The 20,565-nt window shown below is 36.8% G+C and overlaps 1 long non-coding RNA gene across 1 annotated transcript in view; it reads left to right on the forward strand.

Moving 5' to 3' along the window:
* The first annotated feature begins 1,868 nt into the window (after positions 1-1,868).
* Positions 1,869-20,565, forward strand: part of LOC128314313 (uncharacterized) — a 191,859-nt gene continuing 173,162 nt past the window's right edge. The window contains exon 1 of the long non-coding RNA XR_008295804.1: positions 1,869-5,783. This is a non-coding gene — a long non-coding RNA (uncharacterized LOC128314313). The remainder of the gene's footprint in view (positions 5,784-20,565) is intronic.

Genomic DNA, 20,565 nt, shown 5'->3' on the forward strand with positions numbered 1-20,565 from the left:
CATGGTGACCCTAACTTAAGTAACCTAATTGCATATGGGAACTGAGAAGACAAACAAATTACTGTGACAGGAAGGGAAACTCCCATACATACCTGGAGTTTCTAATTTTGAATGACACATTGCAATATCAGGTTTATGTTAAGTTCTCAGATTAGAACTGTATATAAAACTTAGGTGCCTACTGAAATAATAATTTGATGTAAAAATATACAGTAGTATAAATAATTTTCTAGGTTGTCAAATTGTCGATTTGTAGGGTTATGGTTATTAATTGGAAATATTTGTAAGAGATAATAATAACATATTGTCATCTAATAATCATACTGTTTACAACTTGTGTAACTTAACTCTTGGATACCTTGAGAGTCTGTTGATATGGGCTTTTTATTAGTTTCACAACCCAGTTGGATGATAGTGCTAACCCTTGGTGAAAAGTTACCTTCTTTCATGAAGTATTAAATAGAGGGGAGCAGAATGATGAATTTGTGTCAGGGTTTTAAACGTGGATCAGGAGAAAGGAGTTTCACAATGAAAAAAAAAATTCCAGAAAGAAGAAGGTATGTAAGAACCAGGATGAAACTACCAGATCTAGTTTTGAATTTGGAAATCATAACCGAAGAGCAAAAGTGATGGAATCAAGATGATGTTTCAAGGTCACCAGGAATAAGAAATGGAACATCAAAACAGAGAGAAGATCCTTCTCTATGGCTGTATATCATATAAATTCTTTTTCAATTTGAACCTATTTTGAATCTCTGTTAATGCTGCCATTTTGTTCCTGTGTCATGAACTGAAAAAAAGAGCTTTGAAATAGTCAATGCTTATCAGAAAGGTTTTTAAAGTATGTTCTTAAATTTAAACTTCATCACCTTTCCTGTACCACTTATTATCTCTTTTATTATCTACCTCACCTAAATTCTCTGGAAGTTACTTGAGGAATTAAAAGGAAGATATTGAGCATATCAATAATTTTTTAGAGCAAGTATTAAATGCAGTGGAGTGCAGTAATAGATTTTTTATGGAAGGTATTATTTAGCTTTCCCTTATCACTTCTACTTATTTTTTCAGGTACAAGGAAAATGTTTAGAAAAGTATAGTCGGTGTACATTGTCCTCCACAGCTCCACCCCCCACCTCTAAAACAAGCATATCCCAAGTCCAAGGTGAGGGATTTGAACGGAAGACGAGGCTATCACCAAAATTTTAATCATTTACTTGTACCTTGCATTTTGTAAACCAGAAATTTGATTTTATATAATGCAGAGGTTAGTGACGCAGTCCCTGGAGTCAGAAAAACTGAAACTTGCCTCTGTCACTCTTTACCCCGTGTGATCTTACACAAGGGATTCCAAGATTTAGTCTCCTCACCTATAAATTGAAGAAAATGCTAACCTTTACTTTAGAGGGTTACGATAAGCATGAAACAAGTTACTGCGTGTAAAATTTATAGAAGTGTATGGATAAGGTACATCAAAAGCATTTCATGGATAGTAGCTATTGTTTTAATATTATAACGATGTGATAACCTAACTCATTCTCCATCTAGAAGACTTAGTTGGTTTCCCACTGCCCATCTGGCACAGTCCGAGAGCTTTGGCATGCCAAAAAGGCCCAGTAGAGTTTGGTCCCAACTTTTCTTTCCATTCTTACCTTTTCTCAATACCCAAAAGGATGTGGGTACAAAAACATCATGCACTTTGTGATAAAACTTCACAATACTATTCACCAATTCTAAGGAAGTTGTTTTAGAAAATCTATGATCCGTTTGCATACAAGTTGGCTTTGCCCAGATAGCCTTCTAAATTTTTCAACCCTACTTCCCATTGCCCATGCATTACGATCCAGATAACTTTCACCTATTGTAAACTTTCTGTGGTCTCTGCAGTCATAATTAATTAGTTTCTCCTTTTTATTCTTATATAAGTATACACACACACACACACACACACACACACACACTGTAGCCAGCACTATCATCGGTTAATGTGCATATCTCTGCCACAGAGTTGCAAAACCCTCATACTCAAGAGTTTTGAGTTCCTGTGTCCTGTATTTATTACAGTTTCTAGGACATGGTAAGTATCCAGTCATGTTTTTAAAAGAAGTGTGGATATTAAGAAAACAAAAAGTATGGATATTAAGCTGTATTCACATAGCTTAAGAAAACTTTAATAAACATTGTAATTGGCTGACTTTGCCCTCCTCCAAATACATAGGTTGAACCTCCATCCCCTAATGTGATGGTATTTGGAGGTTGGGCCATTGGGGGGTAATTAGGATTATATGAGGTCATGAGACTGAGCCTCTCACGGGGGGTTAGTATCTTATAAGAAGAGGAAGACAGTGAGATCTCTCTCTCCCCCTGTGCGTGTACCAAGGAAGGACCACGTGAGCACACATTGAGAAGGACGTTGTCTACAAGTGGGACCTCACTGAGAACTGAATTTGCAGGCAACCTTGATCTCAGACCTTCCAGCTTCCAGAACTGTGAGAAATAAGTATAGTTTAAGCTGCTCAGTCTTTAGCATTTTGTTATAACAGGCCGAGCAGACTAAGACATACCTATTATTTTATGTTTTCATATTATGTAGAGATATATTACATTTTGGAGAGAAGCTAGTCTGTTATGGGATTGGAATCTTTGGATAGAGCATATCACTCTTGAACTTAGACGTTTATTAGAAATACAAAAGTGAGTATAGACAAAATATGGGAAAAATTTGGTGATCAACAGGTCTAGGCAGGCTGGAGGGAGATATAAGAAGTCTAGTTTATAATATAGTGGGTAGTAAGTAAATATTGGTAAATCACATCTCACAATGAATGGAAGCATTGGTTATTAAATAAAAACCTAGTAGGCTGTCCTTCACTGGATTTTAATGTTGATGTGAGATGTCATCCTTTTTAAAAAGCGTTTTTCCTCTGAGTTTCCCTTTCTCTTGGCCAGTGGAAGAATGTAGGTTTAGTCCCATCAGGTGTGACCACACAACTTTACATTAGTTCTATGGTTGTTCCATACATGCAATTCTGTTAATAGGGTGTTCTGGGAAATTGTCCATTAATTCTGAATTCAGAGAAAGCTTTCAAGTTATTAATAAGAAGATTAAACCTAAAGATTAACAAAGGCGAAGTTCCAAATACAATTGATTGTTATTCTTTAAATGGCAAAGAGAGGAATAAAAGGGATTTCAGGGCAGTTGGATCCATGTACATGTATTTGACCACAGACTTTGACCCAAACACTTCATATATCATTGCATTTGAGCAATTAACTATTCACATATTCATATATTCATACATTATTCAGGTCATTTATTTTCATTAAAATAATACAACACCTTCCAATGATTAATAATTAGGTGTTGCACAAAAGTAAATTTTACTTTATTAAAAATCATCAGAATTACAGTAATAGATATTTAATCTACTCCTGCATACAGTTAGTTGCATAAAAATTATATTTATCGATAAATAAAAATGCACACTGTCAGGATTTGAGCCTTGCCTGTGTTTCATGTCATCGTGAAATGAACAGAGCAACAGACTTTTTTTTTTTTCTCCAAACAAAGAAGTTGAAATCTCTGTTGTAATTCAAGCTAAGGCTATATTGGACCTATTATTCTGTCTCCATGTTTGGAAAAAAAACCCAATAAAATAACACAGTTTCCTCATAATAGATACTCTGATGCCCTCCACAAGCATCCTTTATAACCCACCCCTTTATTTTTTACACACCACTTCATAAATCAATACTTTTATTTATCTCTTTTGTGTTTTTCCTTTCTTTCATAAAAACCATCCTAGTCTATAACACTCCCCTCAATTTCTGCCTTAAGATGGGATGTCTGTGTATTGCTATGAAAAACACAATGATAATTTAGTATTTATTGCAGGAATGACATCTGAGGAATAAAATGCTTCCAACACTGCATCCAAATAATCCCATATGAGGATCGTTTTCATGCTTAATAAGTAGTTCTATTCACTATATCTTGTTTTGTTTGTTTCATGTTTTTCCTGGTGTGGTGGTCTTGTAATAATTTCTGGCTCTAAAGTATGCTGTTGTTTGATTTTAATAAGACATCAGCTTGCAGTAAAACGGAACAGATGCGATTTAAAGTGCTGATCTATCTTACACATCCCCATAAACTTCCATTTCTATTTCATAGGAATGAATGGGAATGAAATCCAGTGCAATTGTAAGTAGAATAATCTAAGTTTTTATACCCCAACACTACCACCTTCTTCCACATCACAGCGAGCATTTTCTTTGGTAAGAAAGCCTCTAGAAAAAAAAAAAAAAGAAAGAAATCTCTTATGGGCTGATTTCTCTGGATAATTCTTTGAAAACCGCATATTTACCATAACAGACTCAGCAGATTCCACTGGCTGAGAGTCAAGAAAAGTAACGCTAGATTTCTCTGCTTAGTAGACATTAATGTACCTTTTTGTTCAATGAGCTACTTTAGCATATGGAATATAAACTTCCACTCTGTGATTATGTCTTGAGCTAGCTGAGTTATAGGCACTTCAGGTAAGTACTTTTCGTTGGAGAGTAGATTTTAAATAACCCAGTTTACAGCACTTAAAATATTCTACTGACATCCTGAGGGCTATTCACCCATAGATTTTCAACTTAGGCATAATAGGGCACCAATAAACGACCACACAAATGCTCAAATATTGTGTTCCTTAAAAAAAATCGCTTGGGTATTTTTTAAAGGAAAATAAGGTGTCTTAAAATTTGTTACAGCAAATACGGAATTGGTTAACTATGAAATCCCGAACTGCCTCAACAGGAAGCATAGCGTATTGTGCGACGTTGGAAACGTCACAGTCATTTGAAAAACTCTCAGATTCATCCAGGGTGCCTGGGTGGCTCAGTCGGTTAAGCATCTGACTCTTGATTTTGGCTCAAGTCATGATCTCACGGTTCATGAGTTCGAGCCCCACATCGAACTTCACACTGACGATGCAGAGCCTGCTCGGGATTCTCTCTCTCTGTCTGTCTTTCTCTCTGTATCTCAAAATGAATAAGTCTTGGGTTAATTTCATATGGTAACTTTTCTAGTTGTTAAAGGTGGATTGCACCACCATCACAGCATGAGAGAAGAAATGAGAGAAAATTCAAGACCATTGAGAGAGAAAATGGCACCTCTACACATAGAGATAACTGTAGTAGATATTTTTCAGCATTCAGGGATGTCATATTTATTCAAAACATGTGTTTACCGAGTATTTCTCATGACTGAAAACTCACATAGTTTCAATTATTCCTTTTGTCAAACTTAACAAGGTAGTGCCTCTCAAAATACACCTTTTTTAAACAAGTATAAAGGCTGGGTTAGTACCTAAAAACAAATCTTTGAAAGGATCGGAGAACAAGGCAGACAGAATAGGAGAGGCCCACATTCCGGAAACAAGAGAAAATGACTTATGAGTCCCCCATTCATCTCTGTTTTTCCTCAGGGTTTTGTCAAGTACATGGATGAAGAGTCAGAACAGAAAGGAAAACCTTGGAATCTACTGAGGTCTCACCATGCTGGGGAGACAGAAATCGGTGTTGGGTCCCTCTAAGAAGAATTTAACTTCTTGGAAGAAGGGGAAAGTAACTGCAGAGATGTGAGTGGGAGAGTGCGTGAAGTTTGCCACCAGTGGTTTTGGCGTTTCCTGAACTGTGTTGGTGTCCAGGAAGAGACACCTACTGTCAGGCTATGGTCTGAGAGCTGAAGACCAGAGCAAATATTTCAGCAGTCTTCTAGTCCTGGGGAAAGTGAAGCAGCGGTGAGTAAAAAATTGCATGGCCCCAAGGAGGACTCAGGGATTCTCAGTTAAGTGCCCAGAAAGAATACGCCCTAGGAGCAGGGTCTGTGCCTTGGTGGGAGGAGCTGACCACAGTCCTGACTTCACAGAGCCCCAAACCTTTCCTTGTCTGCACTGGGTGACCCACCAAAACACTCTGTGCCAGCTTGAAGATTATTCCTCTGAGAAAGATCATTAGCCAGGTCTTCTGTATTTTTTATAGTTAAAAATCACCAGACATGTCTATAAAATGCATAAAAACCAAGATAAAAATACAATGAAAATAGATCCAAGTGATCTAGATATTCAGGTTATTTATAAACAATAGACTTAAAATAATCATGATTATTTTGTTTAAAAAAGAAAAAGAAGAGAAGAGATGGAGACTTGCTAGAGACCTGGAATCTATAAGAAAGTCAGCTTAAAATTTTAGAACTAAAAAAATTATAATAACAATGAGAATTAGGGAGGTAGACATTAAATATGGCAAAAGAGAAAATTAGGAAGCCATTAAAAAGTCAGAATATTTTTAAAACATATACAGATAGAATGAGAAATTCAGAAAAAAGTGTAAAAGATCCAGCTGATGTACTGAAAAAAAAACCAAAAACCTAAAATGTGTGTCATTTGAGTCAGAGTGAGAAGACAATAGAACAGAAGCAATAGTGAAATAATATGGCCTGAGAATTTTCCAACATTAGCAAAGGTCTCACCCTATATGTCAAGAAGCTGGATGGACCTCAGTCAGAAGAAATACAAAGAAAATCACTTGACTAGGTAAAACTCTGAACACAGATAAGGATAAAATCTTCAAAGCAGCCAGAGCAAAAACAAATGAACAAACACATTTTCTTCAACAGAGCAAAAATAAGAGTAACAGGAGATTTTTGTCAGTAGAAAACATAGAGACAAAGAGTAAAAGGAATTACAGTTTTATTTTGATTTTTCCACATATATGGAAATGTGATTGACATATAATAGCGTTGAGATGTGCAACATGATGGCTTCATATGAGTATATATTCCAAAACACCACAATAAAACTAGTTAACACATGCATTCTCTTACATGGTTTCCGTGTGTGTGTGTGTGTGTGTGTGTGTGTGTGTATGTGTGTGTTGAGAATTTTTCAAATTTACTGTGTTAGCAACTTTCAAGTATGTAATACAGTATTTTTAACTGTAGTCACCATGCTTTATAGTAGATGCCTGGGACTTGTACATCTTACAATTGGAAGTTTTACCCTTTGACCATCTTCACCCATTGCATCATACCTCACACCCCTAGCAAATACCAGTCTATTGTTTCTGTGAGTTCTGTATTTTTAAAGATTGCATATATAAATGAAATGATGCAGTATTTATCTTTCTCCATCTGAGGTATTTCACCTAGCACAAAGGCCTCAATGTCCACCCATGTTGTTGCAAATGGCAACAAAAGAGATTTCCTTCTCTTTTTTATGGCTGAATAATATTTATATATATTACTTTATAACATAATATTATATATATCACACAATATTATATATATCACAAATGTGATATATGTCACATTTTCTTTAATGTGATTTAAATTAATATCTCTTATAACAATATAGATCACATAATGTGACATATATATCACAAATGTTATATATATGTTATATGTATATATATTATACATACATATATACATACATACATATATATTGTACATACACATATACATACATATAGATATAATATATACATACATACATATATAATATATACATATATATACCTACATATACATATATATTTTTTGAGGAACCTCATAATGTTTTCCATAGTGGCAATATCAATTTACAGTCCCACCAACAGTGCACAAAGCTTCCCTTTACTCCACATCCTTCCCAAGCCCTTGTTATTTCTTATCTTTTTGACAATAGCCACTCTGAGGTGTGAGGTAATATCTCATGTGGTTTTGATCTATATTTCCCTGATGAATACCTTCTCATGTACCTGTTGGCCATTTGTATATCCTCTTTGGAAAAATGTCTATTCATATGTTTTGTCCCCTTTTTTTAAAGTGGATTATTATTATTTACTATTGAGTACAATACATTCCTTGCATATTTTGGATACAAAGCACTTACCCGATGTGTAATTTGCACGTTATATTCTACTTCATAGGTTACCTTTTCATCTTGTTGATTCTATGTCCTGCTGTGCAGAAGCTTTTTATTTTGAGGTATCCCACATAAAATGTTCAGTTTTGTTGCCTTTTCTTTTGGTGTCATATCCAGAAAATTATGGCTAAAACCAACATCAAGGACCTTTTCCCCCTATGTTGTCTACTAGGAGTTTTGCAATTTCAGGACTATATTTAAGTCTTTATTCATTTCAAGATAATTTTTTGTGAATGGTGCTAGATAGTGTTCCAGTTTGATTCTTTTGCATTCATTGAAAAGACTTTCTTTTCTCCACTGAGTATTCTTGGCCCTCTAGTCAAATATTAGTTGACTGTTTATGTGTGGGTATATTTCTGGGCTCTTGATTCTGTTCCATTGGTCTTATGTGACTGTTTTTATGCCAGGAGTGTACTTTTTTGATTACTATAGTCTTATAGTATAGTTTGAAATTAAGAAGGGTAATGTCTCCAGTGATGTGCTTCTTTCTGAGGAGTGTTTTGGCTATTGGGGATCTTTTGTGTTTCCATTTGCACTTTAGGATTGCTTTTCTATTTCTGTGAAAAATACCATTGGAATTTTGACACGGTTTTGTTGGTGAAAGTCATCAAAAAGACATGACTGCCGCTGAACTGGACCCAGGCACTTGGCGGCTCCTCCCCCCTCTCCTGTTCTGGGAATATGGGTTCTACTTGCTTTTTTCCCCAGAGGCTGCTCCAAGGACATAGCTTTGAGACAGCAATGTAGTGTTGAGAATACCTGCATGGTATAGGTGACTCAACTCAGTTAAGGCCTCTATATAAACTTTAAAGATTCAGGGAGCAAGTTCAGGGACCCACTTGTCTTGCTCTTGTCCAAGACAAGCCTCATATCTAAGTTCCCTTTGCTTGTTAAAACTGCAGCTTAGTAACTTGGAGTGGCCTGCCTCTTTCTTTGGGCTCTCCCAGCCAGTTTTAGGGCCCAGGTTCAGATTATGTCTAGGAAGATTCCCAAGGGGTTATGAGCCAACAGGCTTGCAGTGAATCTGCAGATGGCTTGTGTAGTACGGACACTTTAACAATAGTAATTCTTCCAATCCGTGACCAGGCAATGTAATTCCATTTATTTGTGTCTTCCTCAATTTCATTTCTTAGTGTCTTATAGTTTTTAGTGTGCAGATCTTTTACCACCTGGGTTGAATTTACTCCTAAGTATTTTATTATTTTTGAGGATGGAAATCTAACTTGATGATTCAGAAAGGGACAGTAGATGGGAGCATTCTCCCAGACTCACGAGACGCAGTGGCTCTCCTGGGGCCTTGGACAACTACCTGTCTTGGTCTCCAGGTTGAGGTCTCCGGGATCTGCTTCTGGATCTTTTTCGCCGGTGACAGATTTAGCAGTAGTTTCCTTTGATTTGTCTTCCTTTTCCTCCTCCACCACCACCACTCACCAGGCTTTCACAAAATTTGTGTAAACTCTAATTTTTATACCAAACCACTTGATTCTCAGGATAATTAGAGCGGCCTTATATTCTTGAATAAGTCCAGATTGTTGCCCAAACCCTAATCAACCAAATTTCAATGAGAGAAAAGTCTAAAGATAATTAATTGGTAAGTTTCTAAAGTGGGGGGCGCCTGGGTGGCTCGGTCGGTTGGGCGTCCGACGTGGGCTCAGGTCACGATCTTGCGGTCCGTGAGTTCGAGCCCCGCGTCGGGCTCTGGGCTGACAGCTCAGAGCCTGGAGCCTGTTTCAGATTCTGTGTCTCCCTCTCTCTCTGACCTTCCCCCATTCATGCTCTGTCTCTCTCTGTCTCAAAAATGAATAAACGTTAAAAAAATTAAAAAAAGTTTCTAAAGTGGAATAACTATATGGTTGTGGTTCTCAACTGGGGGGAATTTTGTTTCTCACTGGACATTTAGAAATTTCTGGAGATATCTTTGGTAGTCACAACCTGGGGGACTGCCATTGGCATTTTATGAATAGAGCTCTGCCTGAAATTCTGCTAAACATCTTACTGTGCATAGAACAGTTTCCAACAGCAAATAATTATTCAGTTTAAAGTGGGAACAATGCCTAGGTTGAGAAGCCTGCTAGAAAACAATGACAGAAAAACAATACTCCACATCCAGAGAGACTCTCACAGATGTAATGTGGAGCAAAAAAGCCAGACCATTTGGATAGGATTTTAAAATGGCCAGAAATCAATCTATGATTAGCTTTGGAAAAGAAGTGATAGGAAAAAGCAAGAGTTTGGTCTGGGAGGCTATCCTGTATCCTGATCAGCTCAGTGGTATCTTATGTGGAGAATAGGCAGGTGATAGTTTTTGGAAACACAGGGGATGAAAAACTCAAAGCCTGGGCATTTGGATATTCGTGCAGTGCATTTTAGCACAGAGGATGGCAATTTGAATGACGGAAGCAGTGAATGCACTGGCGAATTGTGAGGAACTTGAAAGTTGAATACAGAAGTCTAACCCCACGCCCTTATCATGGGAGATATGTTCCAACACCCCCAGTGGATGCCTGCAGCTGCTGACTGTACCAAACCCTATATATATTGTGGAGTTTTTTTTCTATACATACCTATGATAAAGTTTAATTTATAATTAGGCTCAGGACGAGATTAACTGCAATAACTAATAATATGATAGAACAGTTGTAACAATATGCTGTAATAAAAGTTACACAAATGTAGTCTCTCTGTGTCTGTCTCAAATATCTTATTGTCCTGCACTCACTCTTCTTTTTGTGATTATGTGAGATGATGAAATGACTGCACGATGGAATTAAGTGAGGTTAAGGACACAGGCATTGTGACATGGCGTTAGACTACTGACACTCTTTGATCAAAAGGAGGAGCATCTGCCTTTGGACCATGGTTGATCACAGACACCTGAAACATGGAAAGTGAAACTGTGGATAAGGGGTGTCTACTGGAGACCAATTGCATTCCAAGCTCTTACAAACCAACTCAAGAAGGTCCAAATTATTATGGGGGATTGATTCTCAAATCATTCATAGTCTCAAAGGTTTTACAGATTGAGATAGCTCAATATTTCTCACTACCTACATGCAATACATATAACATGTTTTATACAATGTCTTATTGTATAAATCTGTTTACATATGTAGTTTATTTGACTATTTTCCTCAAAAACAAAGTAAGAGTGCTTGTCCTATACTTCTGATCCTTCTAGGAGTGTTTATAAGAAATGGGGATACATAATTTGGTGAACTCACATAAAAATAATCACTTGAGGAAATTTATGAAAAACATTATAAGGTGCTACACTCACAAATCAAATATTTCTTTCCAAAAAGATTCCTGCTTGTAGCTTTGGTTACACAGCGTAGACTTTTGAAATATTCTTTTTACTTACAACTTGATCTCAAAATATTTTACCAAGATAAAAGGATGATGTCACTGTTATACAATTTGAAGTCATTTAAAAATTATTCATGGTTCTTGCATTAGATAGTGACAACTTCTCCTGGTAAGTGTGTTACTTTCTGATCAATTAGGTCTGCATATACCTGCAAACTCTGGAGAGAATATTGGTCCCATTAAATCTGTCTTGCATCTATTTATGTTAAAGAAGTGGTACAAAAGTACATATTGAAAATTATACATTCACATACATGGAGATAAGACATTAGCTGAACTTCTGATACATTAACATTATTTAAATAAATTACTGCCTTTTTGCACATGAAAATTCAAGTGAATAATTTCTATTGTTCTTATTATTCAAGGCCTATTACCGTATTACAGCAAAATGCAAAACAAAAGAAAAAATACATTGGCTAATACATTTATGTGGAACATATGGGATAAAGTAATCTTTAAAAAGCACGGCCTGCATCATTAGATTAAGAATGAATATAAGGAAGGGGTTTGCTTTGAGATTTGACTACTGCTGTGTTGACGAAGATTATTATGGCTCCTACAATTGTGTGCTTGGTAGTTGATAGAAACACTAATGCCTTTAAGGGTTGAAACACAATTAATAAATTTGTGATTGATTTTCAAATCCCTCAGTATCAAAACCACATGGAGTTGATTTTGTATGTTTTTTTAATAGAAACAATAAGATTATTCTTTTGTGCCTTAGCTAGTTATATTTTAGTTGTGCAGAAATTATAATGCTTCCTACTACGTTGAATTCATCCCAAGATTAATTACACATGTATTAAATGTTGTTATATATGTGGTTATATGTTATGTTATAAACTGGCTTCTATAATGTTTCTTTTGCAAAACTGGAATATCAGTGTTTTTTAAATCTTTGAGTTCTTTACTGAAAAGTTCTTTACACTTGCCTGTTATCTCCACAGTAAGCATAGTTATTTTACAAGCCATATCTATTAATTCTACTCTCTGGAGAACCAGGACACCTATTTTTGCTTAATATGTTTGTGTTGGTCTCCAATCAGATGTCATGTCTTCTCACGTCCCTAGGTATCTTTGATTGTGGGTTGAGCATTGTAGTGGAAACATTATTATTTTAGAAATAAATGTCAAGGTGCTGGATGATGGAATATTCTTCCAGAGAACTGGAAGAATATCTTTAACCTCCTTTAGGGACCTCAGGATATTAGAAATATACGATTAACCTAATCCAATACCAGGGCATGAGAATTTTCTGGACCACTGCTGTTCTCAGAGTGGTGCTATAGTCTACGTAAAGGCTTGTTTACTTCCATTTGTCTCTACGCTTAAGATACAGGCCTTTAATGGCTCAGTTTTAAGTACAGGTCATTTGAAGTGCTGCAGAGTTAGATGCTCTGTGCCCTAACTCCTGCCCTTCTACTTCCACACGTGTGAACATTTCCTGCTCATTCTCTCGGCTCTTTGTCTACTTGTAATACTGTGCAGTATGGTCATGAATGCTTGGCTCATCTCACTGATATCCAATGTATGTCACATCTTAGCCTTGTAGTTTTTTACTGCGTGATTGCCTATTTGATTCTTGTAGGAACCTATATCTACTTGACTTCCCTATTTTCTTTGTTTTGAATCAAGATTTCTTTCAATTACTTTATTCACTGTTACTGTAATCTAACCGGGAGTCTCCCACTCTGCCATCTTCTCTAGGGCATTTATTTATTTTTTGCCAGCAGGAAAGGCTGTTGGGACTGTGAATCTCTTGAACTTAAAACCATTTCCACAATTTTATTATAAAAGTTCTTAAAAGTTCTTATCACAAGAAAAAAAAACATAAAAAATCAATTCCCTGATTCATTCACGATGCTGTGTGAAATTTCATGATGATGAATAAGGTATTTAATAAATATACGGATGGTGGTGTTGGCAGAATGAAGGCAGGTAGAGAATGCAGTCATAAATTAAGAATAAGTGTCTATTTTACTGTGGAAAAATTACTACTGCTGCCATGATGGAAGAATTCCAATGTAATCAATCTTAATTTGCTATCAGTTGGCTGTGCTTTCCCTCCAGAAAATGATGCCATATCAAGGAATCAACTGTATTCTCTGTGGTTAACATAGTGGGTATGCGGTAGTAATGTTAGCCAAATCAACCTTGGTAAGACAAACACTGTGCAACCATTTTATCCCTGCTGCCCTGGCCCCTCAGTGAGAACCAGGCCAGTTGGGAAAGGAGGCAGACTGACCTCTATTGAATGGGTCATTTTTGTCTACCTGATCCCTGAGAGCCTGATCTGTAGAAGATGCATTTTGAGGGTCAATCTCACGGTAGCTACAGTTTTGACACACAGTTCTTATACTGGGCATCAGCCATGTATCCTGTACTCATTCCTCCCTTGTTGATCCTTCCAAGTCTGTGACCTTAAGCTAAGCCATTAGCAAAATGTCCATGCAGCTCCAAAATTTTAGTTCTCTTGTCTTCCAGGCAAAGAAGACAAACAGATTTGTTGTTCAGGTCTCTCCACTGGGAGTATTTCTTTACTCATTGTGATTCAGGAACAACCCTTGGAGGGGCTGTGTGAGCAACCAGTGTCATTTTAGGCTGAGTGAGCATATTAGTATTATTATTGTATGTATGTATGTATTTACTTATTTAATTTATTTATTTTTTAAATTTACATCCAAGTTAGTTAGCATATAGTGCAACAATGATTTCAGAAGTAGATTCCTTAATGCCCTTATCCATTTAGCCCATTCCCCCTCCCACAACCCTTCCAGTAACCCTCTATTTGTTCTCCATATTTAAAAGTCTCTTATGTTTTGTCCCCCTCCCTGTTTTTATATTATTTTTGCTTCCCTTCCCTTATGCTCATCACTTTGGTCTCTTAAAGTCCTCATATGAGTGAAGTCATATGATATTTGTCCTTTTCTGACTAATTACACCTAGCATAATACCCTCTAGTTCCATCCACATAGTTGCAAATGGTAAGATTTCATTCTTTTGATTACTGAGTAATGCTCCACTGTATATATATCCCACTTCTTCTTTATCCATTCATCCATCGATGGACATTTGAGCTCTTTCCATACTTTGGCTATTGTCGATAGTGCTGCAGTAAACATTTGGGTGCATGTGTTTCTTCAAAAGAGCATACCTGTACCCCTTGGATAATACCTAGTAGTGCAATTGCTGGGTCATAGGGTAGTTCTATTTTTATGTTTTGAGGATCCTCCATACTGTTTTACAGAGTGGCTACATCAGTTTGCATTCCCACCCACAGTGCAAAAGAGATCCTCTTTCTCCACATCCTCGCCAACATCTGTTGTTGCTTGAGGTGTTAATGTTAGCCATTATTACAGATGTAAGGTGATATCTCATTGTGGTTTTGGCTTGTATTTCTCTGATGACACATGATGTTGAGCATTTTTTCATGTGTCTATTCACCATCTGGATGTCTTCCTTGGAGAAGTGTCTCTTCATGTCTTTTGTCCATTTCTTCATTGGATTATTTGTTTTTTGAGTGTTGAGTTTGATAAGTTCTTTATAGATTTTGGATACTAACTCTTTACCTAATATGTCATTTGTGAATATCTTCTCCCATTTTGTCGGTTGTCTTTTAGTTTTGCTGATTGTTTCCTTCTCTGTGCAGAAGCTTTTTATTTTGATGAGGTTCTAGTAATTAGTTTTGCTTTTGTTTCCCTTGCTTCTGGAGATGTGTTGAGTAAGAAATTGCTGTGGCCAAGGTCAAAGAGGTTTGTGTCTGCTTTCTCCTTGAGGATTTTGATGGCTTCCTGTCTTACATTTAGATCTTTCATCCATCTTGAGTTTATTTTTGTGTATGGTGTTATAAAGTGGTCCAGGTTCATTCTTCTGCATGTTGCTGTCCAGTGTTCCCAGCACCACGTGCTGAAGAGACTGTCTTTGTTCCATTGGATATTCTTTCCTGCTTTGTCAAAGATTAGTTGGCCCTACGTTTGTGGGTCCCTTTCTGGGTTCTCTATTCTGTTCCACTGATCTGAGTGTCTGTTCTTGTGGCAGTACCATACTGTCTGGATGATTACAGCTTTGTAGTATAGCTTGAAGTCTGGGATTGTGATGCCTCCTGCTTTGGTTTTCTTTTTCAAGATCTCTTTGGCTATTCGGGGTCTTCTCTGGTTCCATACAAATTTTAGGATTATTTGTTCTAGCTCTGTGAAGAATGCTGGTGTTACTTTGATAGGGATTGCATTGAATATGTAGATTGCTTTGGGTAGTATCAACATTTTAACAATATTTGTTCTTCCTATCCAAGAGCATGGAATCTTTTTCCATTTTTTTGAGACTTCTTCAATTTCTTTCATAAGCTTTCTATAGGTTTCAGTGTATAGATATTTTACCTCTTTGGTTACATTTATTCCTAGGTATTTTATCTTTTTTTGTGGAACTGTAAATGAGAGCATTTCTTTGATTTCTCTTTCTGTTGCTTCATTGTTGGTGTATAGGAATGCAACCGATTTCTGTGCATTGATTTTATATCCTGCAACTTTGCTGAATTCATGAATCAATTCTAGAAATTTTTTTTGGTGGAATATTTTGGGCTTTCAATATGGAGTATCATGTCATCTGCGAAGAGTGAAAGTTTGACCTCCTCCTGGCCGATTTGGATGCCTTTTATTTCTTTGTGTTGTCTGATTGCAGAGGCTAAGACTTCCAATACTATGTTGAATAAGAGTGGCCAGAGTGGACATCCCTGTCTTGTTCCTGACCTTAGGGGGAAAGCTCTCAGTTTTTCCCCATTGAAGATGATATTAGCGTTGGGTCGTTCATATATGGCTTTTATATTCTCGAGGTATGCTCTTTCTATCCCTACTTTCTTGAGGGTTTTTATCAAGAAAGGATGCTGTATTTTGTCAAATGCTTTCTCTGCATCTTTTGAGAGGATCATATGGTTCTTGTCCTTTCTTTTATTGATGTGATGAATCACGTTAATTGTTTTGCGGACATTGAACCAGCCCTGCATCTCAGGTATAAATCCCGCTTAGTCATGGTGACTAATTTTTTTTAATGTATTGTTGGATCTGGTTGACTAATAATCTTGTTGAGGATTTTTGCATCCATGTTCATCAGGGAAATTGGTCTATAGTTCTCCTTTTTAGTGTGGTCTCTGCTTGGTTTTGGAATCAAGGTAATGCTGGCTTCATAGAAAGGATTTGGAAGTTTTCCTTCCATTTCTGGTTTTTGGAACAGTTTCAAGACAATAAGTGTTAACTCTTCCTTAAATGTTTGGTAGAATTCTGTTGGAAAGCCATCTGGCCCTGGACTCTTGTTTTTTGGCAGATTTTTGATTACTAATTTGATTTCCTTGCTGGTTATGGGTCTATTCAAATTTTCTATTTCCTCCTGTTTCAGTTTTGGTTGTGTATATGTTTCTAGGAATTTGTCCATTTCTTCCAGATTACCCATTTTATTGGCATATAATTGCTCATAATATTCTCTTATTATTGTTTTTATTTCTGTTGTGTTGGTTGTGATCTCTCCTCTTTCATTCTTGATTTTATTTATCTGGGTCCTTTGCTTTTTCTTTTTGATCAAACTGGCTAGTGGTTTATCAATTTTGTTAATTCTTTCAAAGAACTAGCTTCTGGTTTCATTGATCTGTTCTACTGTTTTTTTGGTTTTGATAGCATTAATTTCTGCTCTAATCTTTGTTATTTCCTGTCTTCAGCTGGTTTGGGGTTTTATTTGCTGTTCTTTTTCTACATCCTTAAGGCATAAGGTCAGGTTGTGTATCTGAGATCTTTTTTCCTTCTTTAGGAAGGCCTGGATTACTATATACTTTCCCGTTATGACCGCCTTTGCTGCGTCCCAGAGGTTTTGGATTGTGGCGTTATCATGTTCATTGACTTCCATATACTTTTTAATTTCCTCTTTAACTGCTTGGTTAGCCCATTCATTCTTTAGTAGGATGTTCTTCAGTCTCCAAGTTTTTGTTACCTTTCCAAATTTTTCCTTGTGGTTAATTTCGAGTTTTCTAGTGTTGCGATCTGAAAATATGCATGGTATGATCTCGATCTTTTTATACTTACTTAGGGCTGATTTGTGTCCCAGTATATGGTTTATTCTGGAGAACGTTCCATGTGCACTGGGGAAGAATGTATGTTCTGCTGCTTTAGAATGAGATGTTCTGAATGTATCTGTTAAGTCCATCTGGTCCAGTGTGTCATTCAAAGCCATTGTTTCCTTGTTGATTTTTTTTATTAGATGATCTGTCCATTGCTCTGAGTGGGGTGTTGAAGTCTCCTACTATTATGGTATTGCTATCAATGAGTTTCTTCATGATTGTGATGAATTGACTTATATATTTGGGTGCTCTCATGCCGAAGTCCAGCTCCAGCAGGTCCAGGGGTTCCCGAAGGATGAACGGCGTTGGCGAAAAAGTGAAAATAAAATAAAACAAAAATAAAAATGGACGCAAAGAACAGCAGTGTGTTGAGCTGGCCGCTTTACTGTGGCAAACGTGGCATTATATTTGCTAGCGATTTCCTTATAGCGTGCGTCATCTAAGTTTTCTGGCATTACCCAATTCTAAAATTGTTCTGTTGTGTAATCACCCATTAAAGAATAACATGATTGTTTCCTTGTAACGTTCCCTCCTGTCCTTTGCTTATTGATTAATTTCTTTCATTGTTTTTATTATGTATCTACCTTTATCTATAATCTATAAAGCATTTGCTTTGCTGTTTTCATGAAAGGTCACTTATCTCTCAACACCTCAAGTGGAACAGTTACAGGGACATGACCTCTTAGTTGTTTCCCTGAACCATTCATGGTTTTGAAGAACAGCAGTGTTCACCTTGGTCTGAGGTTCTAGGAGGGGGCCAAGAGGGCCTTAGAAACCCACACCTTATATATTCTCAGAGAGACAATGCACCTAGGAACTAATGAACCATTCTGTCCCTTAACTAACTAGGTTCAGTCATCATCTGGAATGCCTCCTGGGGGCCAAGTGGGCCTAGGGGTTGGAGTAACCTGTGCTCATAGATACACTCCTTAGTTACCTGAGTGGGGCTTTCAAATCCATTTGTTCCTTCCTTGACTGGGAAATGTATGAGGCTATCCTTCCTTTAGGTAGAAGAGTCTTTATAGGGGGTGGCAAGGGCTAAATCTAGGGCCGCACAGTTTCCTTGCGGAACCTTATTTCTTTTCCCAATGGTCTTTTCGTAGGGGGCCTGTCGAGGGCAATTCCCCAACAGACAATTCCCCAGGTACTTTTATTAAGGCCAAATTACATAAAAGCAGCAGTATAAGAAGCTTTACTGTCGGGGGGCCACCCTGCAGTCCCGATCCGTCCACTGTCTGGGCCCTGCCATCAGGCTGGTTGGATAGCTTGGCTTCTGGCACTCTCATGTTTGGCACGTAAATATTTACAACTGTTAGGTCTTCTTGGTCTATAGACCCCTTGATGACGATATAACGCCCTTCTGCCTCTCTTGATACAGTCTTTATGTTAAAGTCTAGATTGTCTGACATAAGTATGGCTACTCTGGCTTTCTTTTATTGATCATTAGCATGATAGATGGTTCTCCATCCCCTGATTTTCAATCTGAAGGTGTCTTTAGGTCTCAAGTGGGTCTCTTGTAACCAGCATATAGATGGATCTTTTTTTCTTATACATTCTGTTACCCTATGTATTTTGATTGTTGCATTTAGTCCATTGACGTTTAGAGTGAGTACTGAAAGATATGAATTTATTGCCATTATGATGCTTGTAGAGTTGGAGTTTCTGGCAGTGTTCTCTGGTCCTTTTTAGTCTTTGTTGCTTTTGGTATTATCTATCTATCTATCTATCTATATTTTTTCATCTTTTCTCCTCTCACAGAGTCCCCTTTAAAATTTCTTGCAGGGCTGGTGTAGTGGTCACAAACTCCTTTAATTTTTGTTTGTCTGGGAAACTTTTTATCTCTTCTTCTATTTTGAATGACAGCCTTGCTGGATAAAGAATTCTTGGCTGCAGATTTCTCTGATTCAGCACTCTGATTCATATATATGAATATATCCCACCACTGCTTTGTGGCCTGCCGGGTTTCTGTGGATGGTCTGATGCCAACCTGATCTGTCTTTGCTTGTATGTTAGTGACTTTTTTCCCTTGCTGGTTTCATGATTCTTTCCTTGCCTGAGTATTTTGTGAATTTGACTGTGATATGCCTTTTTGATGGCCAGCTTTTGTTGAATCTAATGGGGGTCCTCTTTGCTTCCTGGATTTTGATGTCTGTGTCTTTCCCCAGGTTAGGAAAGTTTTCTGCTATGATTTGCTCACATAAGCCTTCTACCCCAATTTCCCTCTCTTCCTCTTCCGGGACCTGTATGATTCTGATGTTGTTCCTTTATGAGTCACTGATTTCTCTAATTCTTAAATCGTGTTCTTTTGCCTTAATCTCCCTCTTTTTTGCTGCTTCATTATTCTCTATAAGTTTGTCCTCTATATCACTGATTCTCTGTTCTGCTTCATCTGTCCTTTCCGCCGCTGTATCCGTCCATGATTGCAGCTCAGTTATAGCATTTTTGATTTCATTCTGGCTATTTTTTTACTTCTTTTATCTCTGCAGAAAGGGAGTCTAATCTATTTTTGACTCCAGCTAGTATTCTTATTATCATGATTCTAAATTCTGGTTCAGACATCTTGCTTGTATCTGTGTTGGTTAAATCCCTGGCTGTCGTTTCTTCATGCTCTTTCTTTTGGGATGAACTCCTTCGTTTTTGTCATTTTGAAGGGAGAAAAGGAATTAATCAGGTAGAAAAACTGAAATTTAAAAAATTGAAATAAAAAAATAAAATTAAAAATTAAAAAAAAAAACCAAACACACAAATCGAATAGATGATGCTAGATCCTAGGTGTGTTTTGGTCTGGGTGTTGAAAGTTGTTTGACAGATTAGAGAAAAAAAGGGAGGGAAAAAAAAAGGAAATCATTTGAGAATTTGAAAAAATGAATACACTGAAGTAGACTAAAATGAGATGATGAGGGTAAATAGAATTTGAAAAAATATACACAAAAGTAAAGAATATAGTAGAAAAAAATTAAAGGAAAATATTTTTAATAAAAATTAAAAATAAATATGAATTTTTTTCTCTCTGTATTCATGAAAAAAGAAAATAAACGAAAAAGAGAAAAAAGATTTAACAAAAGAAAAAGAAAGGAAATCGTTTGAAAATTTGAAAAAGTGAATACACTGTAGTAGACTAAAATAAAATGATGGAAGTAAAATAGA

Source organism: Acinonyx jubatus, chromosome B1 (assembly GCF_027475565.1).
Source record: "Acinonyx jubatus isolate Ajub_Pintada_27869175 chromosome B1, VMU_Ajub_asm_v1.0, whole genome shotgun sequence".
NCBI classification, from domain to species: domain Eukaryota; kingdom Metazoa; phylum Chordata; class Mammalia; order Carnivora; family Felidae; genus Acinonyx; species Acinonyx jubatus.